Raw genomic sequence first — 24,181 nt, 5'->3', positions numbered from 1 at the left:
AAATTATCACCAAAATCAAAAGATTTTAATTTTTACACTATTTTATTGATATTTTAATGGGCATATCTAAAGTAATAATGTAATAAGCAATTTTTTCTATAACTATAACTCTGAAAGCTGATGAGAAATGAATTTTATTAAAAAAAAAGAATAAAAATTTTTATTTTAGATCATTTTGAAAATTGTGAAATCCAATTATTTAGTTTTTTAATAGAAACACAGACATAGATATTTGTTGGAATTGTCTAGTATTATTCATTAAAATCGAATTATAAATAAAAAGGGAGAGAATCTTAAATGGGTCATATCGTATTTAATATCCATTCAATTTGAAATGGAATAGTCCTACTGCTTATATACTGCACCTCCTGAACAAAAGCATATGATAAAGCAGAGCCAACTAGATGACCGAGCAATTGCTGCCAGCAGCCTAGATAACTTAAACCGGGATCTGTGCTGATCTACGATACGCTCGGGGAATCTCGAGTCCCGATTAAAATCATTAAATTAAGATTGCCAATGATAAAATTGCTCTTATGCAATTTATAAGCCATCTCCTTATCGATTTTACCTATAATAGGCGAAAGGATTATAGGAATTTTGGATCGAGCCTTTAAAGCGGCGCTGCGTTTCGCTCTCACCGGGGTTTAAGGCATTCCTTACGTCCGGCCTGAGATTTGTCCAATTACACATAAATTGTTGGTGGCGTTTTATTTAGTTATAAAACTATGCGACGCGGCGCAGCGTGCGGGTACCATTTAATTTACGACGAAACGTACACCTTGTCTAATATTACACGTACGATTCCCTAGATTTTTTCGTTCTCCACCATCCAGCGCGCGTTCATTTTCACTTTACGTGGAAGGGCCAGTTTTATTGGAACCCGATGAAAACACGCACTCGAAACTGTTATTCCTCGTAACGGTACAGTTTGGCTCTGGGATTACGTGTAATTAATAAAATTCCAGCTTTTATGCACGGATGACTTACGGAGTGAATAGATTGGGTAATTGTGTTAAAGACGTTTGCACAAATAAATATAATAATAACTCTGTTGAATAATTACAATTGTGCAATAGGAGTAATAAATCTTCTGTGCTATTAAGTTGCAGATCCCGACATAATAGTGCGTACAAACATTAACGTCTAAAAACTTTCGCTCATTTGCAAACGTCCATGGGCATATAGCCATCATGACAAAATCATTCTATTTGTTTTTATCACTGTGTGTAACTTAGAAGATTTCGCTACGGCAGCATCTTCCAAACTGCTAATGTTTAATTTTTTTCCTAATTCAACACCTCTTTGTACAGTTATGATGTGAATTGAGAAGAAAATGTTAGATAATGTTGGGTACTGAAATTTGAAAATTTTTTTGGTGAAAAAATAGGATTTTTGATTGGATGGTCAGAAATCTCCTATTATTATAAGAAAAAATAAAAACCGTTGTGTTGTGTTTTTTTTTATTTTACGACTACTGACGTTTTTCCTCTGTCATTTGGTGGGAAAACCTGTTAACAGTATGTTTTCCTTGAATCTGTCGTAATAATTCATGAGTGATGTGATGCAGGTGCATAAGTAGAATCATTAATTTACATTCATAAGCCCTATCACACTTGAGACACTAGAAAATCATAGCCATATACAATTTAGAATCATCAATGAAACACTGTGGCCCTGTTAGATGTGCACAATGCTCTCAACAAGAAATATCCTTTTCTTCACGAATTTACCCAATTAAAAAATAATAAATGTGGCACACTTATTAATTTTAGAAACATCTTTCGGGTTTCAAAAATAAAAAAACATCGTTTTGTACTTCAAAGAAAAAAAGATATATAGTGGACACATGATCCATCTAAAAGAAAACAGCTAATGCCTGCTTGGACAAATTATTATAGAAGACCTAGAGACCAGATTGAATAAATATTTGCCTTTTTTGTTCCTTTGTTTTTCTTACACATACATAGCTGTACCTATTACGACTACTGATGGTTTCATTCTTCTATTTGATTGAACAACGTGTAAAAAGTATGCTCTCCTCGAATTTACTCATTCATGTGACGCTGGTTCATAAGAAAAAATTATTAATATATCCTCTTAACCCCATCATTTTTGAGACATTAGGCTCAGGCCTGATGTACCAGTAAATCACATAGACAGTATAATCCGTTTAAAGAAGAAGCATTGTTCCTTTGTTTTTTTATTTAGCAGAAGACAGTTAAGGGTTGTACAACTATCAATGCAAAATAGAGTTGGCCGCTTAAGTTGGTGTTTGGAGCATGAAAAAGAACACTTAAAAATTGGCGAAATGTATTAATTTTGGATGGGACCAAAATTGGCCTACAATCAGTAGATCGTCGGATCCGTGTTTTAAGAGGTTGTGGGAGATAAGCTAGGCTTCGTGTTGTCCGATCAGTTCCCAAATATAAAGGAGAAATTTAATGTTTAAGGGTGGTATTATGATTTATGAAAAGACTCCTTTGATTCCCACTAGACAGTCTCCTATAAAGGAGGAAGTGTAATGTTTTAGACTGGCATTATGATTGATGAAAAGACTCCTCCACCTACCAGCATACTTGCAAAAAATTGTTTGGACGTATGTCGGAATTAGAGTGGCCTACTTATTCGCCGGATCTTAATCCCATTGAGCACTTACGGAATAACGTTAAAAGAATAATTAGAGCTCATGAAAATATCCCTGGCAACAACTTATACCGACAGCTTTAAAAGAATGTGGAAATATTGCTCAACAAGATATTAATAATTTAACAGGAAGCATGCCACGTCGAATTCGTGCCTGCATTGCTGCTAAGGGTGGCAACACTGATTATAAGATTACTAAAAATTCACATTTTTGTTATTTTCTCTATATAAAATTTGTTTTAATGATTTTGTCTTTAGTTTTGTAGTAAATTTGATTTGAATAAACAGTTTTTTTTTATTTTAAAAATATTTTTTTTTTTTTTCAAATATAACACCGTTTCTCGTAATTACTAAGTGATTCCATATAAGTTTGGTTGAATGTATATTATTAATTACATTTATCAATAAATATGACTTAAAGAAAATGCATATAAAAGGAGCGTGAAAAATTAAAAAATTAATTCATTTTCATATTTTGCCATATCCAATATTTTTTTTTAACTTCAAGTCATCTATTTTGTATAGAAATCGATCGAATTGATCCATGTAATGTCTTAAATACGCAGTATTTCTTCTATATATTCTATATATATATATATATATATATATATATATATATATATATATATATATATATATGTGTTAGTATACGGTAAAAGTATTCTGTGTAAAAATAATAAAATTACCAATCAATTAAAAATTGTAATCTGAATTTTAAATTTGTTCTATTTATTTCTCTAATTTTGGCTGAAGAACGTGTTAACAATATGTTTTTATTGAATTAGTTGTAATGATGCATGAGCAGGTACATAAGTAGAATTATTAATTTACCCTCTTCAACCCTATCCTTCTAGACACCACAACAATTTATAATTAATTTAGAATCATCAGTGAAACTCCGTGACGCTGTAGAATCCTATCCTATCCTATCCTATCCCATCCTATGATATCCATAAAGAAATATTCCTCCCCTTATAAACATAATAGAAACCTCAAAATATATATTAATAAATATATATAATGATTAATAATTCATAATTATATATATATTTATTAACTTCTAATCTTCCATGTAGCATAAAAAATCGAAGTTTCATTGGACAGAAAAGAATTAAAAATTGTAGATTACTATTAGTAACCCCCGTGTAATCATTGATTACACCACAAGATCAACAAGTCTGTGATATATTGCTTCTCCTTTCACATAATTAAAAGTAGTAATTTGTTTTTATTGTTGTAGACGTTATTCGAAAAATGTGTAAAAGTACCATTAGACATCTATAATTAGCTAATATTTTCTTTTTCTTCAAACACCCATTATGAAAATCCAATCTGGAATATGCGGAGAGTTAAACGAGCGGCAACGTTCAAACCGTCGCGAATTGAATATAAATAATCAATTAAAGTCAACAGTGTAAAAACACCGCTCGACAGAATCTGCAATGGAAATTAATGGTTGGAAAATGTCGGCCAATCTGAAATTTATAACATAATAATAGAATCTACGTTTACCGGACTTAATATTTCATTAGTGAATGCGTATGGCGATTTTGCGCGTCCAATAATGCTATACGATGTCGCGGCACAAAATTTATTGTTTAATAAGCTGACATAATATTATTCAATGCGTTGCAATCCGTTGCAATTAGCCCGTGTAAAATCTAACGTGATTGATGCTTAATGATCTCTATAATTTGGATTAAGTCAGGAGGTAAGTTTGCGGTCGCTCAAACGTGCGCTTGCGCAATTGGAACTTATGTTTAAGTCAGATTCGGTAATTCGTCTCGTCCAAAAAAAAAAAAATTGTCACGCTTTAATCTATGCTAAGGTTAAACAAAAAAACACGCAAGAAAACAAAATAAATATTTGTTGGCCGTTGTAATTAGTCGTTGTATAAAAACAAACTCGTATAATAAATAGACCCAAACCGCAATTTTAACCCACACGTCTGACCAATTTAAAAAAGTTGCTTTACGAAAAAAACACACACACACATACACACTTACAATCGGATCCGACCTTGACAGTGAAATCACCAACAGCAATAAAACATACATGCTAACAATAAGTTAAATGAAAAAACCTTGTTTGTTGTACTATAACCATGCTAACTAGCATATGTGTTTATTGGTTATTCTGATTCTGTCGTGTTTTCCTTTTAATTCGAACACTTTTTAACATTTGACAGTAAACAAGTGTTAAATTATTTATTAAGTGGTCTGTTACGAAATCGCCCTGGGCTGCCAACCTGCCGTGTCAAAATTATATTATATTATTGTATATGACGCAGATTGTCTAAAATTGATTTTGCCTAGCAGTTAAAATATCACCCTGGATACTGAAATTAACGTGATAATTGCTGAATCGCAGTTCCATCGAAGTAATTTCCTAGATTCGTTTAGAAACAACCCGTTATGTTTTAAACATGTCAACCCCATATCTTATGACAAATATCTGCTGTTAAATTAGCTTAAGCACACGTCCGCCATCAAGTGCTTAAAATGGTATAACAAAATTTTTATCATTATGGGGTCTCATTAAATATGTAAATTCACGTATTAAAATTACCATTTTGGCTGTTTTTAATAGTGTAAATGGTGTTATCCTAATTTCTTCAGTTATTTTATTAATCACACTGGACGAATATTAATTTTATGACGCCGTTTGCATAATTTACTTATGTAAAGTTCTTTAAGTTCTTTGAAGGAATAAATGATAATATTTAATTTAGGATAATAAGAATAGAATTTTGAATATTTTGGTAATTTTTTATTTAGAAATGGCGACAAACAAAAATGTTTACATCTAGTTAATTATTATTTTCCCAAATTATTTAAAAACTAAATGGATACGACTAAAATACAAATGCTCACACAATTTATATATAGTTTGATTTGATATGTAAAAACATGTGATATGGTTGGATATGATTGATAAACAACTTTCTTTTATTAGAAAATTCAAATACAAATGTAAGATAACTTATATCCTTTCCGTATATTTTATAATAGTTTCTATAGATTAACCGGTTGGGAGGTTTTCTCTTCCCATTTAGAATGTAGTGGGACCCTATTTGAAATTCAGAAAAATAGTTAGAAATTCTATTAGGTTGAAATGAATTTTTTAACCTTATTTCTTTTTAAATTTTGAATTTTAAATGTAAATTATTTTTATTTAGTGCTACGGTTGGACACCTTTCCTTTTTTAATTTAAAATATACAATATAAATTTGACGGTTTATTGAATCGTAATGTTTTAAAAATAACATCCCATGTGTATTTATGATATTTATGTAGCTTGGCCAGTGTACATAGGGTAGATACGAACGTTTAAGAAATAAAATGTTTCAGACAAAAGTAAAAAATTTGAATATTATTAAATCATTTATTTTAATTTTGTTTTTGTACAGGAACCTACAATTCTTTAGCATTAACATCAAAACTGTTCATACACAAACAATATTAGAATTAATTTATCTGATTTCTTCCAAAAACATTTTTCTTTTATATTTTATTACGTCAACAAAACATTTCTCTTCTCTAAATGATTAATAATTATGTAAATAACTTATTTAAAAAAAAATATATCAAATAACCATTGTTTTTTGTAAAAATAAATGATTTATAAAAACATACATTTTTGTTTTTAGATGTTGTCAGCAATTGAAAAAAAAGTTAAATATTTCTATATTTAACAAAATTCTCTCTTCCTAAATGATTAAATATCATTTAAAAATGTAAAGAATTTTTTATCAAATTTTTATTGTTTTCAAAAAGAGAATTGATTTATATAATATATTATTGTTAATAATTATAATAAAAAAATAATTACATGTATACTTCTTTATTAGCTGTATTAACTCAAAAACTAGACAAAAATCCAGAAATATATTAAATTTACTTTGTCTCATATCTTCTATAAATATTTTAATTTTATTTTTTGTATCAAATTGCTTTACAAAATTCTCTAATGCCTAAAATATTTATCATGTCATAATTAATGATTTGAAAGTTTATTTTTTTTTTTTTTTGTAAATATAAGTGATTTATAAAAAATATATGTGTTTAATGATTATAATGTTAACAATTTAATAAATAAAATACAATTCATTTAGTTAAAACTTCATATATACTTTTTTGAATCATTAATTGTCTAATATCTTCCATAAAGGTTTTTAATTTAATTTTTATAGTTATACCAATAATTTCTTCGACAAAATTCTCTAGTTATTAATTATAGTGTAAAATAATTTACAATTAAAGAATATGTTTATTAAATATTCATACTTTTTTGAAAAAATAATTGAAGAAATATATTTATTATATTTATATATATATATATATATATATATATATATATATATATATATATATATATATATAACTTAATTAAATAAAGAATTTGGTTATAAAGTTTTCTTTTTTTCTGTAAAAAATGAATTTTAACAAATATGTTTTATTATTATCTTGATATTAATAATTTAAAAAATAAAATACAATTTATTTAATTTGTATTGCATGTATACTTTTTTGTTCTTACTCTAATTTTCTAAATGATTAATTATCATCCAAAACAATAATAATAAATAAATATTTAAATAAATAAATAAATAAAAGAATTTGTGTATACAATTTTCATAGTTTTTTTATTTAATATAAGATTAATATGAAATTTTGATATGATTATTTAAAATAATTTATCAATTAAAGATTCATTAAATTTTTATCATTTAATCATCATTTAAAGAAACGACTTCCATGTTAATTAAAAATTTATATTTTAATATTTATAATTTTATTAAAAATAGTAAAATATTATTAATTTGATTTATGTATAATTTACAACTCCAAAAAAGTTCATATACAAAAAATGATAGATTTATTTTTTTATTTTGTTATAATATTTTTTAGAGATGTCACACCAACTTTTTAATAAAATTCTGTAATTCCCTGAATAATTAATTATTATATAAAATAAACTATCAATTAATTTATTAGTTAAATTTTCATTGCTTTCGATAAAAAAATCGTTTAAAAAATATATGTATTTTATTTTTATTTTATTATTTTATACACTTTAAAAAATAAAATACAATTTATTATTTTTACGTATATTTTATTTATTTATTCTTTAATTTCCCTAAAATTTTATTTTTAAATTATGTCTAACAAAAATTAAAATAAACTTATTTATTTTAATCCCAATGTAATGTACATTATAAACTTAAAATTATAACGTATCAAGAAATGACTTGACTTTTATAAGAGACTGACGTCCATCAAAATGTTGCATTTTAGCTATGTAACCGGCATCATCTCGATAATTGTCATCTCACTTTCAGCCGCACCGAGTGCCAATAAAACGCCGCATTACATAATCGGTAACCGACACCAAACTGCGCAAAAACTTAGTACTAGTACTCACCTCAGTCAACCTCTACACCAAGTCACTGTCACTCCAATTAAAAACCTCCAAAACGAATTACCGAGAAACCTTTTAGAAGCGAAATATAAAAAAAAAATAATAAATAAATAAATAAAAACATAAACACACACGAGCACGCAGGTCCCCGAGGACTGTGTTTCAAAGAGACGGAGTTTGTGCGCTGGACGTTTTGCACAGGTGAAACTCACTAGAAGACTGAGCGATCGCGGCCTTCTTGCTGCTGGAATCGCGATCTCCGTGCAACCGCGGCCCACTTGACGTCGTCCGAAGGTGAGTCCATTCCTGCCGTTGTTGCTGTTATTAATTTTATTTATTATGTGCACCGGGCCGCTGAAAATATCTGATTTCCCATGACCGAAATGGAGGGCCGTGTTCGCGACGGTTTTTTTCGCTGCGAAGGATTCGTTTGAGTGACCGAGCGATTTTGGGCTTCGATTAGGGTCGGAGCCGCGTTAAGGCGGCAAAGTGATTGCCTTTAACGAAAACGTTTCGTAAAGTGAATCTCGCAGATTGAAGATGCACTTTGACTTGGTACTATTTCGTGTCATTGCTTCTTCCAACACAATATACCAATTTTAAAATCATAAGGAGTAAGTTCTATGCTTATTTGAATTCGTTAATGTTAAGTCATCATCATGAAGAGGTTTTTGGTGGAATGGAGACATAATTAAGACCCCGCAAAATTTCTTTTCCCAACTTTCTTCGTGACTCGTAATTACAAGTCAGTTGAATAATAAAATACCTTAATACATTATTTAAAGCGTTTTATTTTTCCTTTTAAAAATTCAATGCAATTTTACTTTTCAAAACAAAAGTAGTAAATAAATATGTATATGTATAGAATTTATTCTCCAAATATACAGTGTTTATACTCGTCCACATTGTTTGCATATAAAATATCATACCAGTGCAACAATAAAAAATGTAAATACCGCCACTTTGCCCTTATAGTGGATCTGAATACAAATGGCTCAGGAGATGGTGCTTTTTTACTGCCTCGCTTCGTACACAATCCATAAAATGTAATGCCGACCATTTACATATTTATTAAAGCGGAATGTTTCTGCATCTAACGAAAACATTACAAATTGAATTTCAACCACTGAAGACGAAGATAAATTGTAACAAGTGGCGCGCTAATCCCAAGGATGTGTGTCATAAATCCTTAATTTTATATGCCCCGCTCAGGATCTAAAACGAAAAAACTACGATTTTCTGTTTGACTAACGCTTTAGTTTATTGGGTCCTTGAAAATAAAATGTCAATCATTTACATTTTATAAACATATGGTTCACAAGCGTTAACACATAAACAAAAGCACGAGACCTTTTCTTTTGACCTTCAGCTATTGAGTACGGGTCCTATCCTAATTATTCCATTTAAGGAAACGAACATTTTTCTGTGCAACAGCATAAATTCGAAGGAAACATATGTTACTTTCACTATCAATCGACCTAATGGTATTACTGGAACTGTTTATAATTGCTCTCTAAGAATATTCTTTTGGTTAAAAGAAAATGTTTATTAAATTGGACGGCAAATTTGTTCAGTCTATCATTAGATGAAATCAGTTTTCTTCGTTTTATTTACGTAGGCACGTTAATGGATTAGCAATTGCATAATAATATTATTTATGAAATTTTTTTAATGTAATTTAATGAATTCATTAATATTAAGGATTGCATAAAATAGTCAATGAATAATTGCGTAATCTGCTTTAATTTTAAATTATCACTGGAAAATTTATTCAATTGTGTTTTATAACACTTTAATTACTTTAATATATTTATATTAATTAATTTTGCTCCTTTATGCCATACTAAGTCGTACAAAAGTTGTTTGAAATAATTTTTAACACCGCATATGTGAATCGGAACAAAAATTGTCTAAATTTAAAAATGGGTACTTAATATTATTTTGGTTTATATTGAATACTAAATATATATATTATTATATATACTTATATATCATTAAACAGTTATGTATGTTACAGATCGAAAAACGCTTGATCCATCTGAATCCTAAGAGAGGCATCATGCAAGACAGAGACAGTTAAAGTCTACAAATTTGCCTCGAAGTGGGAAAATTTATCCCTACAACAATATTTTTTTAGTTCAGTAAACTGAACATATTGTTTAACAGCACTAAATATTTATTTCTTTCTGTAATTCCAAACAGTACATCATTTGTATAAGAAACATTCACACGAACTTTAATGTTTGTTGAAAAATTTCTTATAATTAATTTTTTAACAGACATTAAAATTCGTGTGAATGTTACTGTGTGAATGATGTAAAGCGAACTAACGCTCGTAGGTTGTCTGTTTCAAAATTTGTTTGTCAAGAACCATTCAATATTGTCAAATCGTGACAGAGTTGTAATACCCAAAGGAGGTGGACCGCTTAGAAAAACGTTAGACAGAATTTAAAAAATATATATATTTTCTATTTGCAAATCAAATCAATTTTTGAGTTCTTCTCTGAAATTCCGGAGGCAAATGTTTTAACAAGGATAATTCGTGGAGAGTACCTGATATTCTGAAAAATGTATCTTTTTGTTTTAAGAGTTACTTAGTTATTATAAAAATGTCATTTCTAATTCTGCCTCAAGCTTATTAATATACGATTCAATATTCAATGTTGTGCTTATTTTTTTAAGGAACCCTACTTAATGTTTCTTATTTATAGAAAAATGTTACAGTTACAGGTTTTTCCAATCTGTTATTTTAATTATTATCATCATATTGTGATTATATCGTAAAGTTTATGAGCCTAAAGTATCTGTAGGTATAATCAAAATAATTTATGAAGTTTTTATAAAAAAGTTAAAAGTACTTAAAAAATATTGTCGTCAAGTAGTAATTAATAGGAAACATGACTCGAAAACAGGCAATGGTTATTGAATAGAAAGAGTTACACATGGGAAAAGACTTCTTGTGCAGGTAACCCTTCAAAAAAGAACCAGCAATGACGTGCCTAATGAGCGAACGTAAAATATTGCCTTAGTGGAGAATCCTCGACGCGTCCTCCAGTATTAAGCAAAATATTTATCGAAGAACACGAAGTGGTGTTGGGCATTAATCTCGCGGCGATGCAACGGAAAAAAACCACGCTAAATTATATTTGCACACATTAAAAAGGTTTACTAAACATTTAACTCATTAGCATGTAGCTAGAGAGTATTCTCTCACCATAACTAGGCATTTTTCACGGTGGAGGCACGAACGTCTTGTTACCGACTTGTCGATAGTGGTACAAGTGACGTTAGCGCTAATAATGCCGCATAACATATTATCTTTCACGTGCATACAACATTTGCGTGCATATATATCCCGATATGTGTGTGTGTGACACTGACAATACTCATCCGACTATTATTGTATCGTTCGTTTGTGGCTGAGTTAAATCTCGGAAGACGTCTATATATCTTGTCCTAAACAGGAATCTAATGCCCGACGACCACATTTTATCGGCTCGTTCTGCTACTCACTTAGTTATAATTACATTCCGTCTTGTTTTTGCCGCACACTCTTAACGTTATTATTATCGGGAGCTGTTGAGTTTATTCCCCGGCTAGTAAAAATGGGAACGCAAACTCGGAAACCGTGGGCCGCATGTGCCGTTGCACGAAATCGTGTGCGATCCGCAAAATTGTCGCAGGACGATAAAGTCGACCGCCTTCGCCCGCGCGCCCGCGTTCCGCAACGGTATCCATCTTCCAAAAAGGACAACGGCCAATAAAGTGATGATGGTCGACTTACTTTTCGCTAATTTTATCGACATCATGTCCAACACAGTTCCGCTATTAATGCGTCATCGTTATGTAACCCATATGATCGAATCGATGCCGTTTTCACCCTCACCTTTGCGCTCAACAATGTTTCGACTAGTTGTGACACAACCCCGACGACATACAAAAATAGTAAAAACAATAGAAATAGTAATTAAGTTTTTTAAAGTCAAAATGCGATTTTAAGCTTTTATATATACTACTATTTAAAAATTTAGAAATCATATCTCATTTAACTTCGTTGTCATATATGTAATTATCTAGCCTATAATGAATCTCATATTAATTTGTTGATAAATTGCGAAAACTGTTTAGCTTAACAAGGAGACTGGCAAACTTGGAAGTGATTAATATATATTGTATATATTAAAATGGCAACATAAAAATTAAACAATTTTGACATATGTTATATCATTTCAACTCCCTGCTTTGCATTGAGCTACCTTTTTATTAATTGTGACTCAAACAAATATAAACATACGTAACGACACATAATAAAAATGATATTTTTTTTCATATTCAAAATAGGGTTTAATGCTCTTACATATACTCTTCGTCTCTTTAAGTTTTTATGTCCATGTGCTACATCATCTTGTTATCTTATTTTACTTTGAAGTTTCAAAATTATAAATAAATAATAATATAATAATATACATTTAATAAACCAATTTATATAAAAATATATTCTGAATGTTGTAACAATTTATTGAATAATTTCCAAAAATTACTACCAAATTGGGTGATATCTAATTTATACAGTATGATCCACTTAGAATGAAAAAATCAAAATATAGAGAATATCATTTTAATCCACTACTTTGCACTGAACATTGTTTCGATTAATTGTGGCTGAAAAACTATTAATATTAATCTATGTAACGACAAAATAGTGAAATCAATGGAAATGGTAATTAAGTTTTTCAAACTCAAAATACGGGTTTAAGCTTTTACATCTATTATTTTTTCTTTTTAGATTTTTAGAATCCATATGATACATAATTACATCTTATTTTATTTAAAATTTTAAAAATGATATAAATTTAATAATTCAATCTATATAAAGATATGAATTTGTATGAATTTTGTAACAAGTGTGTTTAATTGTACAAGGAGATTAGCAAACTTGAAAATGACTAATATATACAGTATGACCCACTTAAAATAAAAAAATCAAAATAAAGACAATTAAACCTATGACATTGTAATCTTCGCTTTGTACTGAACAGTATTTCGATTACTTGTGGCTGAAACATCAATAACATTAATATACACAACAACATACAAAAATAGTAAAATCTATAAAAATAATACCTAATTTTTAAAACTCAAAATATTGTTTTAAGCTTTTACATCTACTATTTTTTATTTTTTAGTTTTTGTGTCCATATGCTATTTCATCACATTTTAGTTTACTTTGAAGTTTGAAAATTATATAAATTTAATAAAACAATCTATATAAAAAAGATACTCTTTTGTTTGTCCTAACAAGGAGGCTACCAAACTTGAAAATAACTAATTTATACACTATGACCCACTTAAAATGGAAAAATCAAAATGTAGACAACTGAACCTATCGTTATGTTAACCGTCTGTTTCGCACTAAGTTTCGATTAATAATGACTGAAACACCACTAATATAAATATACGTAACGACTTACAAAAATAATAAAATCAGTAGAAATAATAACTAAGTTTTTCAGCTTTTTCATTTAGTATTCTTTCTTTTCAAGTTTTAGAAGCCATATGCTACAAAGTGGGATCTTATTTTATTTAGAATTTTTTAAATTATGTAAATTTAATAATTCAATCTACAATATATAAAAGATATATTCTGAATGTTGTAACAATTTATTAACAAATTTTCAAAAGTGTTTAGCCTAACACGGAGGTTAACACATTTCGAAATGACTAATTTATACAATATGATCCACTTAAAGTGTAAAAATTAAAATATAGACAATTAAACCTATGTCATTATAACCCTTAACTTTGCACTGAACAGTGTTTCGATTAATTGTGTCTGAAACACCACTAATATAAAAACTAGTAAAACCAATAGATAATTAAGTCTAATCAACTATTTTTTCTTTTAAAATTTCATAATCCAAATGCTACATAATTGCATCTTATGCATTTTAAAATATATAATAAAAAACTATGGCAAAATTAAAAATCACATTCTTTTTTCACTACTTCTGCTCAATTCAATCAAGCAATGAAATAAGATGTTATTAAATAAATATATCTAAGAATATTATATAGTCAGTAAATCTGAGTATATTAGGTAGTGACTTAAGGCAATAGTTTTCACATTCAGTTCAGATTCTGTTAAAATATCTTTTAAAAGTGTATAATTCAGAGTTATTGAATTGACATAGTTGAACTACATCTTGTTGGCACTAAAACTGTTTGTGAAATTAATGCTCTATGCCACTTTTTTATTAACTGAAATCTTTTCATCATTTTATCACATGGTTTACTTGAATAGATTTATTACAGATATTTTTTACTTTTGTCATAGACTTATTAATTCAATGAAGTCGTAAAACTGCCCCCTCTCTAATAACTTTTAGATTACAAGCCCAACCAACAATTCAGAAATTAACAATGTAATAAAACTATTGTCTGTTGTGTAAATATTGACCTGAAATAGCTATTTTTTTGTAAGAATAAACACTGAAAAGTTTTCAGTTTCACAATTTTGGCTAGCAAAATTACCGATTTTATAAAAACGTGTGTCTATATGGTCCTGAGCAATTTGGCTCTAGACAAAATTGATTAACAACACTTGTATGGTTTTTATTCGAGGTCAGTATCTTATTCAAAAACTATCAGGTGGAAGATGTTTTTTATTGCCTCTGTATTTTTTGTGAAATTTGGTTTCACCAGCATTGAAGTTTTTTTTTTCATAATTATATGTCCAATCAATTTTTCTTTTTTCTAACTATATAAAAAATTTGTTGTGATGGTATGTGTCTTCCTGTGGCAAAATGTTCCTGGCATGTTGCAGAAACTCTTCCAGTTCATTTACTGTTGCAAGCCCCTGAAGCAGTCGTTCGAGAGCTCGACCAGCTATATCCATCCCTATGTTACATAGTATACCATTGACAAGCTTACATACCTGAAAAAGGCTCATTTTTTTCCAGTTAGGGAATAAAATATATCTTCTAGTTTACGTATTTATGTAAAATCAATAATTTATATCTTTATTATTAAAGATAATGTATTTTCCTATAGAATAGTTCATCCTAGTTGTCTTAGTTAAAGTGTAACAAAATAAACATTACTACCTTCCAAGGTAGTTCAAGTATGTTCATATATGGAGCGGTACCCAGACTTGGGCATTACCATAGCATAATAAATAAAATTAAAAAAATTCTCATTAGGTCATTATTTATATCTTCACAGTAGATCTTTGATCATTCAAATATAACTAATAAAAATTTTGTTGATATGGGCAGATTTGTATATCAAATTGTTTTAAGATAGGAAGTATATATCTACCAGTATTGTAATAAGCCCAAAAATAATAATTTTCTATATGATTATAGTATGTCCTCCTATTGCAAAAGTAAAATTTTGCCTTGTGCTCTTCAAAGTTCATCAGATTCACCTAAAAACAATTTTAGATTCCACACTGAATTGAATGAACTCTCTCTGATTCTGATTAGAATCAAATCCAAAATTGTTTGTACAGTACCAAAAAAAGACATCACGAGTAAATGTAGATTAACTGTCACCTTTAAGGCAGACATTCTGTCGTTGTATCAAAACTGTTAAAGGTTTGTAAGATATTTCCATTTTGGTTTCAAACAGTAAACAGTCTGTGATTGCGATTGTCACATGATTGTATAAAAATATCACGTTCCCAAATCTTGCATAAATATATTCTTCATACAATAAACTTACAATCTAATATATTTATATTTATACTTACAAGGTTTTTCATACATTTTTCTTTTTTTATGAAATTGGAATTTTCTTTCAAGCCTTAAATATTGAGAACAAAACACCCTCGTTTAGGAATTGAGACAAGGTTTAAAACCGTCGTACAACATAAATCTAATATTATACAGTTCCGTAATGGCTACACAATATCTTTGAAACCTACTTAAACTTAGTTAATTAACCAACAAAGTCAGATCCAATGCGCAGATAGATATTCCAGTTTATGCTGCTGGCATTCACGGTATAATGTTTTCATTTTATTTGCCAAAGGGCCGTTATTAGGAAGTGAATGTTTAAATAACGTGCCACTGTTACTATAAGCGTTTAATATTGTTTACAGTTATTATAATTTTGAGCACAGCTTGAAGATGATATGCCTACTGAGCAGGCGGCCAACATTACTAAATATTGAATACAATTTGTAACAGGCGGATCGTGCAAACATCGTAAACTTGAAGGGCAGACGAATTGTTCCGGAGCAATTATTAATGGATGATTATTATCTAGTACTAGTTTCAGTTAAAATACTGCTGTTTTAGCGCCCGTAAACATTATGGAATGTCGAATTTATTGGTAACCGATGCCTCGTAATCAAAACAAATTGACATCAGAAAGGTTTAATTATCTGCCCGTGTGCAATCTAGTAAATATCAAGATGACTATCCACTGCATTGAAATGCAATAGTGTGTATAAATTCCACATCATTTGCATAGTGCTTAAATCTTCCCGACAGATCGGGACAGATAACATCTATTAATTTACTATCCTTTTAGAAAAAACTAAAGTAATTGTTTCAATAAATTAATTTTGAAATATGACTAATAAATCTCGGGAGAAAATTTCAAATCTGAAAAAATGCTAACTAATTTACTGGCAATATATTCTTCCATAAACTTTAATTACACCATTACAACATAAAAATTGTAATATTTTTTCTGGTGACTCAAAATGAGGAATTTCCGACAAATTTCTACTATAGATAAGTGTCTACTAGATATTATGTTTTTGTTCATATCTTTGGTAAGAAAAAAAATATCAACATAAGACTTTCACCAACTTTTTTGGATTCTTATGTTTTATTTACTTGTTTCCAAAAATGTATATTTTCATATTAAGTTTACCATTTTTCAGGGTGGGAAATTGCACTTACTGTTTAATGAATTGCCATCATTTTATTTTAAGAGATATAGAAAAATGATATTAATAAAAAATATGGCAAAGATAATTAATTAGACATCTGAAAAGCGTGTTTAAATCGAAAATTAAACAGTTTTTTTGGAATTTCTATAGTTTCTAGCGAACAACCTCAATTATTGGACCACTATATTCATATTGGTGATGATTAATAATAGCTTGCTTTTGTGGCATCCTCTTCGGTACATGGGGCAAGATCAATATTAAACCAATTCTAAATTTTTTTTTTCACATGATTTTCTTCTTTATTGTTCTTGTCTTTGTCATAATATATTTTTTCTTTAAACTACTTTTTTTCGATACAACCACTAAAACATTTTAAGACCCAACTACATTCAATTAGTTAAATATATTAAAACCTTTAAAACTTTGATAAAAAATAAAGTACCTTATTAAGATTTCATGTAACAACATCAACTGTTATTTACATATACTAATATTCTAATTTGGTTGTATGTAAGAGTTTATAAACTACTACGATTCTATTTTTCTTTTTTCACTAATAGAAACCTCCATTATGCCTGAGTAATATTGACAATAACTTTTTACACCTTAAAAATAGATTAGAAATTATAAGGTTTGATTGCGACGGACATTTTTTTGAGAATAGTGTTCCTCGAAATTATACGCTTTGGTTAAACCTCTATGCAATCGTTACTTATGTTGTTTCATAAAAATGACGTGTTTCAAGAAGAAGAATACGCGTCTACAGCGGTCAATCATATCCTAAAATTAAGCGCGACAACTAAAAGGTTAAATATACTTATTAGGTACTGGTTTCTATTCGTTTTACATGCAGTGTACAAGTATTTACATGTGACACCTAAAAGTAGCCACTGATATCCCAGGTTATACATATTTACTCAGTTCTGTCACAATCCACGAAGCCACCGGGCACACATTTTTCCCGATATCGATAATTGTTAATAATTTTTTTGGAATTTCAGTTTAAGAGTTTTTTACGAGTATGCGTTTCCAGTTAAGATGTCATTAAACATAATTCTAGTATGTAATATATTTCTATTACAATGATAAAATGTCAATATTACAGCTGTTGCTAAATTACAGACAAATTCTTTATCAAATTCCTATTAATATTAAAATAACAACTGATTTTTCTTGGACATACACATATATTATTAAAAATAATTTAACTTACTCTAGTTTTCTACTAACTGATATTTGATTGATCAATTGTAACAGTTTCTAGAAACTCAATCCCTGAACGATAAATTGGTATATGAACTCGTAGCCTCTTAAATAATATAAATACCTTGCAATTCCCATAAAACAGATCGCGATTGGATCTAACCTTTATTGGACAGTTTCATTTACAGATGTAGAATCGGTAGTATAAACAAGACTCACTAGAAGTAACTAATGATGCAACAAACTAATTTAAATGTTCGAAGACCACTGTTATATTTAACAAGCTCACTTTTGCGGAAACGCGAGTAAAATGGAAGTGCATAAAGTCGAGTCCAATTCCCATTCAGCTCAAAGGCGAAATATCTGCTTAATTATGTAACAGCCATGAACGGATTGTAATTTGATAGCGATATTGTCGTATCCGAACTATTCGAACTATGATTAACATCAGCTGCACAGGTACAGTATAATTAATATACTGGAAATGTAAAAGTGGAGCAGTGCGAAACAACAAAAGAAACACAAATTTAAATGTCTAGTAGATATACAATTGGTGTGGACCTTACGAAGGACTTTTCATTATTTTCGTGTGTCATATGCATCTTATTTATTGTTGAAAATCAAGTTTGAAGAAAACTATGCAATGCACCTATAATTACGTTTCCCACATAGTCCACCTACGACACATTTCTTGTGCCCATAAATAGATTCGAGTTGTTACATATGTAATCATGCGATAGAATCAACATTCATTTCAGTTTTGATGATTTAACTCTTGAACACATAATTTCATCATCTTCGAATATAAAGGCAATAAAATTTAATGAATTTTTGAACAAACATAAACCAGTTACACATTTCATATTGCGATTTGTCCGAACTGTAAATAGTATTTTCTGTTTCACGGTTGGTACATTTGTAAGATAAGTTAGTTAGTTAGTAATTGTTTCAATGTAGAGAATGGTTGTTTTGAGCAAAATCTGTGGGCAATCCTAACATGTTTATTGTCCGTTCGTTGACCTTGCCATATACTTAAAAATATGATATATCGCCGTCAAAACGAAGAGGAGGATCCGTGTTTGTCTTGAAAGTATGGATTATACACGGTTAGTAATGTATTCAAAAGTGATTAGGTTTAATTAAAGAATTAATTTGTATAATAAACCTATAGTGTAACAGGTAATCTAAAAAGAATCGCTGACGCGTCTATAAATGAAATGATAGATTAAAATGATTTATAGGCGACCTGGTACTCATTGTCAAAAGATTAATTTTAATTATTTTAACATATGTTTCACTTTTTAAAAAACATACAGTCATAAATTTAAACTAATGAATTGGAAAATTTCGAAAAAAAAGTTAAGCAATAGTGCAAATTAAAAACAACTTCCTCATGGCTAAATAATTTATTCATATATATGCAATTTATGCTTAAAATTAATTATTATATAATTTATGTACAGGATGTAGAAAAAATCCCAATTTTATGATCGACTCCATATCCAACTCGGATAAAAAACTTTAAGCAACGTAGAAAGTTACATACTTTTGTGTAAAACCAGGAACCTTTAGAACATCACTCTCTCTCGTCATCAAGTTAGAACGCATCGTGAATCTCCATACCCGGTGAAGAAGTGTTTTAATTAAAATAGCAACAATTAAAAAGAAGGTCGAAGACAACATTGATGGAGACAAATATTTATTACAGCTGGCAACTCGCCTCGTTTAGTTGTAATACTAAATAGATAAACACAGAAATAAAAGAATCTACCTTTTATACAATTGGAATAATTTTTAGTTCACACACAAAGGCAACCTCTTTATATTACTTTAAATAATTACTAATAATAAAATTTAATTTATTCCTTCTTTCCCTACAATAATATACAATGAAATGTATGTCATAAAATTATTGTTTTATTCCTTAAATTATGACTTAATTTAATTTTTCAAATTCACAAGATGTGAACATTTTTTTTTATTAAATCAATTTTAATGAAAAATAGCTAAAAAATCGAATATTTATGCTTATCATAAAATATTTTCTATGTCTCCCCACATAGGTCTACCATATTATATTATACAGTCAGAATATGAGAAAAATTGATTTATGAAAAAAAAAATTAATTTATCATCTTTCAGAATGGATACATATCAATTTCTTAAATGTAAATTGCTTATTAATAATTCTGTGACATAGCTGAAACAACATTTTTAATGGAAATTATGCTTTTAAAATTGTGTAGATGAAACAAAGTTGGTGACACTAAAAATTTAATTAATTCTAAGAACTAATACCTTAAGTTAGTGATATTCTGAAATATTTTTGACACTTTTTTAAATCTGTCACAAACTTATTAATATACATCTTTTTTGTGAGATTTGGTCGACACCCATTTTGAAAGACACTAAATTCAATGTACTTGGTTTCTCATAAAAAATTCCTTCAATCCAATTAATCTTATTATTGAATATAAAAAATGTTATAATAGACCGTTGGCATGTGAAATAGAAATTAATTTTTATGGAAGGCATAGTGTTTCTTTTATTTTCTACCTTTTGAAATGTTAAATAAAATTGAGTTATAAAAAAAATTGCTGGTGGGTTCTCAACTCAAATAGGTCACATGATATTTGATTTTTAAAAAAATTACATTTTGGTAATAAAAAAATTAATTTCAATTTGTATTTAAAAAATTCATTTTGTTAATGTTGAATATATAGGCAGTTTTAATTTCAATTCACTTGAACACACAACAATCAATAGTGTAATTATTTACTTATCTTTGTTTTTCATTCTCACATGTAAAAACCATCTTAATAAATTAAAATTTTAATCGAATAGCGTCGCAAAAACATAAAGTTTCCGCGGAACAAGATTGTGCATGTTGTAAAGAAGACATTTTAACATGCAAAATAATTACAACGGCAAATTTATAATAGAAGCTGATCGAACATAAAATTAAATTTAATTAAAAATTTGCATATTGTCGAACAAGATGTATGGAATCCTATCTAGCCTACGATAAAAGTCACTTGAGCAATCATTAATAAACTACTGGGTCATTTTTTTCTATGTACCCTGCAAATTAACTTTAATCACAGTTCATATAAAATTACCTTGCAGTTTACGCGATGGAATTTTATTTGTTTGCATAAGTTTAGAAAAGGCGTCAACGATGAATTTTAATGTCTTTACTAAAACTTGAACTACTCCGCAACTAGTCCATTCATAATGTTGGTATTGTTGTGCAATTTGTTTCAACGTTGGCTAGATAATTCCCAGAACTTTCCAATAAATCAAGGGGTAATTTAACATGTAGTCTTTTTTTACAAAAAATAGTTTACCAGTAAATTACTATTGTGAGTGTAGAACCCGGTGCCTAATGACGTTATTTTTTATATGTCATTTTTATAATTTCTTGATACCGTCCATATAATTACACAACGACCGGTAGATGTTCTTTGGTCAATTTAAGATCGAGGAAATAAATATGTTAAAAATATTGGGTAATCAAGGAGGCCTGTAATAAAGGCTCTAAATTATCTTATCCTCGGATCAATTACACAGGAAAATTGTTTGCGTTTTCGTTTGAGACTGCGATGCGCCTGTAATTATTAAATTTAATCCATGCATGCTTTGTCGATTGGAAGGAATTGAGGTGGTTTTGATTAAATATTTAATTATGGGATTTCAACCGTCATAAAAAGTTATTTTGCTTATTAAGTCATTTTTAATTTTTAAGGTACTTTATAATATACTGATGTAAAAGATTGTTGCTCTCTCTTTTTAATAAAAATTGATAATATTGGAACAATTATTATTATTTTGGTTAAATTGGACTCAGCAACTCATGTTTAAATGTTAGAGTAATTGAAAGAGCTTTGTAAAAATCACATAGTCATTAACTTTTTTAATTTTAATTAATTAATTTTATTATAAGTCACGTCTACGGGAAAAGTTATAAGGTTTCAATATTTACCATTCACAAAAATGGAATTTTCATAAATGGTTGCTTGAAAATTTGGTTCTATATCATTAAGAATGTCCATGACGTATTCTGTAAAGCCATTATAACAAATTCCTCCCCACACCATAATGGGAAACTGCTGGAATTCGATATAATTCTCACGATGATTTCGTGGTATACCTCGTCTGGAGCAAACGAAAACTCGACGATTATAATTGTACCACCAAATTCTACATTTAATTGTGTAATGATTCCCAATCGCAAATTTAGTTTTTCAATTGAGGTAGTTTTCGGAAATAAAAGTGTGAAGAATTTAACAAAAATTTCTTTTTTACTTCTAAATTTTATAACTCGTAGATAAATAAATTTTATAAAATGCCCAATACATATTTTTGTAAGAAGGTCTGTGATGGATTAATCGATTACTCTAACCATTTAGAGAATATTCGCAGTCGAATCTGTAGTGATTTTAATAATTTTTCAATAAATATTTCAAATTTATCCATTTAAGTCATGAATTTTGAGATAATTCATTATTTACTTTAGATTTAGGTTTTTTTACTCATATTAGACAATTATCATAAATATATTAAATCTCAGCTGCTAATTATTTGGTTATAGTTGTATACAAGAGGACACTACTCAGAACCTCCAAAAACTCTTCAATTCCCCAGACAAAAAATATTTAATTATAAATTTTGTGTTAATAAAACAATTTAATAAAACTGTAATAAAAATGTTTGATAGTGTACAATATTAATGAAAAATTCTTTTTAAGGGCTTTACCTTTAGAAAACTATCTAAAAAATTGTTGAAAATATTAAGAAACCTAATATGATACTTTATAAAGTTATGTGTATTAAATAATAAGTTTAAAATTTAATATCTTGCATTTTTAATTTAAACTTTTAAATAAATAAAATAAACGAATATCTATAAAAATTTTGTAACTTGTAGAAAATAGAATTTTTTGACATTGTATTTGTATTATTAACAAATATGATCAAAACATAGTATGTTAATAATAATAATAGTAATAGCAATGTTGCTGGCTCACAGTGAAAAATAATAATAAATTATAAATTATCAAATCACATATTTATTTATTCACAAGAAAAAACGAACAGAGATAAAAATAAAAAATAAACTAGTCTATATTTATTGAGATCACCTATAAAAAATATTAGTATTAAAACTAAAAAGACAAAGAGTGTTTTAATCAGAAAAATGTATGTATAATTAATTTTATATAACTATTAATTTACTATTATATTTTATTAAGATAGTTGTATCTACCAGTGAAATTCCCAATGACGTTAAATCAATGTTTAATGCATAAATTTAAAGTTTTACTAAACAATGTCGATAATAGTATACCAATTATACCAATGTAGGTGTCACTGAAGGTTATTTCAACATAATATGTAGAAAACTTGGATAATGTAATTGAAATAATATTTCGCATCCAGTTATCTATTGGTAAAAAAGACTGTTTTATGTTGTAATAAAACTATACATTATTAGATTTAGAATCAGGATCGATATTATTGTAAATCCCATTTATCTTTCTACTAAATCTCTACTTTTCTTGCACAATAAATAAGATTAATCTAACTTTGGAATTTATCGCTTATTGCAACTATCATCATTAATTTTATTATACATTATGTTTCCATTTGTCGAAGGGCCGGTTTTTCAGCCAGTGGTTTAAACTTCTAGGTTCAAATTTTAAACACATCTTCAATATTCTCGATGTAGCAATTTAGTTGATTCAATAAAATTGGCAACAGTGTTTTAATATGTATTTGTTTACAAAGTAAATATATAATTTACAAATTTACGTTATCTATAATTAACGTGTATGTATTTGTTGTGTAATTATTATGCCAGTGTATACCGATTGTTTTCAAAGGTCGCCAGGAGACAATAGAAAAATGAAAGAAAATAGCTTCGTCTGAAATAGAAAAACTGTTTATTTCATTCAAATTTATAATTTTATTAATTTAATTAAGCCACATTTAAATTCACTTTTAATTTAT

General features: G+C 28.3%; 1 protein-coding gene across 2 annotated transcripts in view; it reads right to left on the bottom strand.

Moving 5' to 3' along the window:
- LOC109609226 (uncharacterized) overlaps window positions 1-8,274 on the bottom strand; it is a 138,803-nt gene extending 130,529 nt beyond the window's left edge. For both annotated transcript variants that reach the window (XM_049961992.1, XM_049961994.1), the window contains exon 1: window positions 8,071-8,274. The gene's annotated coding sequence lies outside the window, so the exon portion shown is untranslated. The remainder of the gene's footprint in view (window positions 1-8,070) is intronic.
- Window positions 8,275-24,181: the final 15,907 nt, after the last annotated feature.

The sequence above is a fragment of the Aethina tumida genome, chromosome 1 (assembly GCF_024364675.1).
Source record: "Aethina tumida isolate Nest 87 chromosome 1, icAetTumi1.1, whole genome shotgun sequence".
NCBI lineage: Eukaryota > Metazoa > Arthropoda > Insecta > Coleoptera > Nitidulidae > Aethina > Aethina tumida.
Note: the sequence above shows the minus strand (reverse complement) of the source record. Positions and strands in the feature narration are given on the sequence as shown.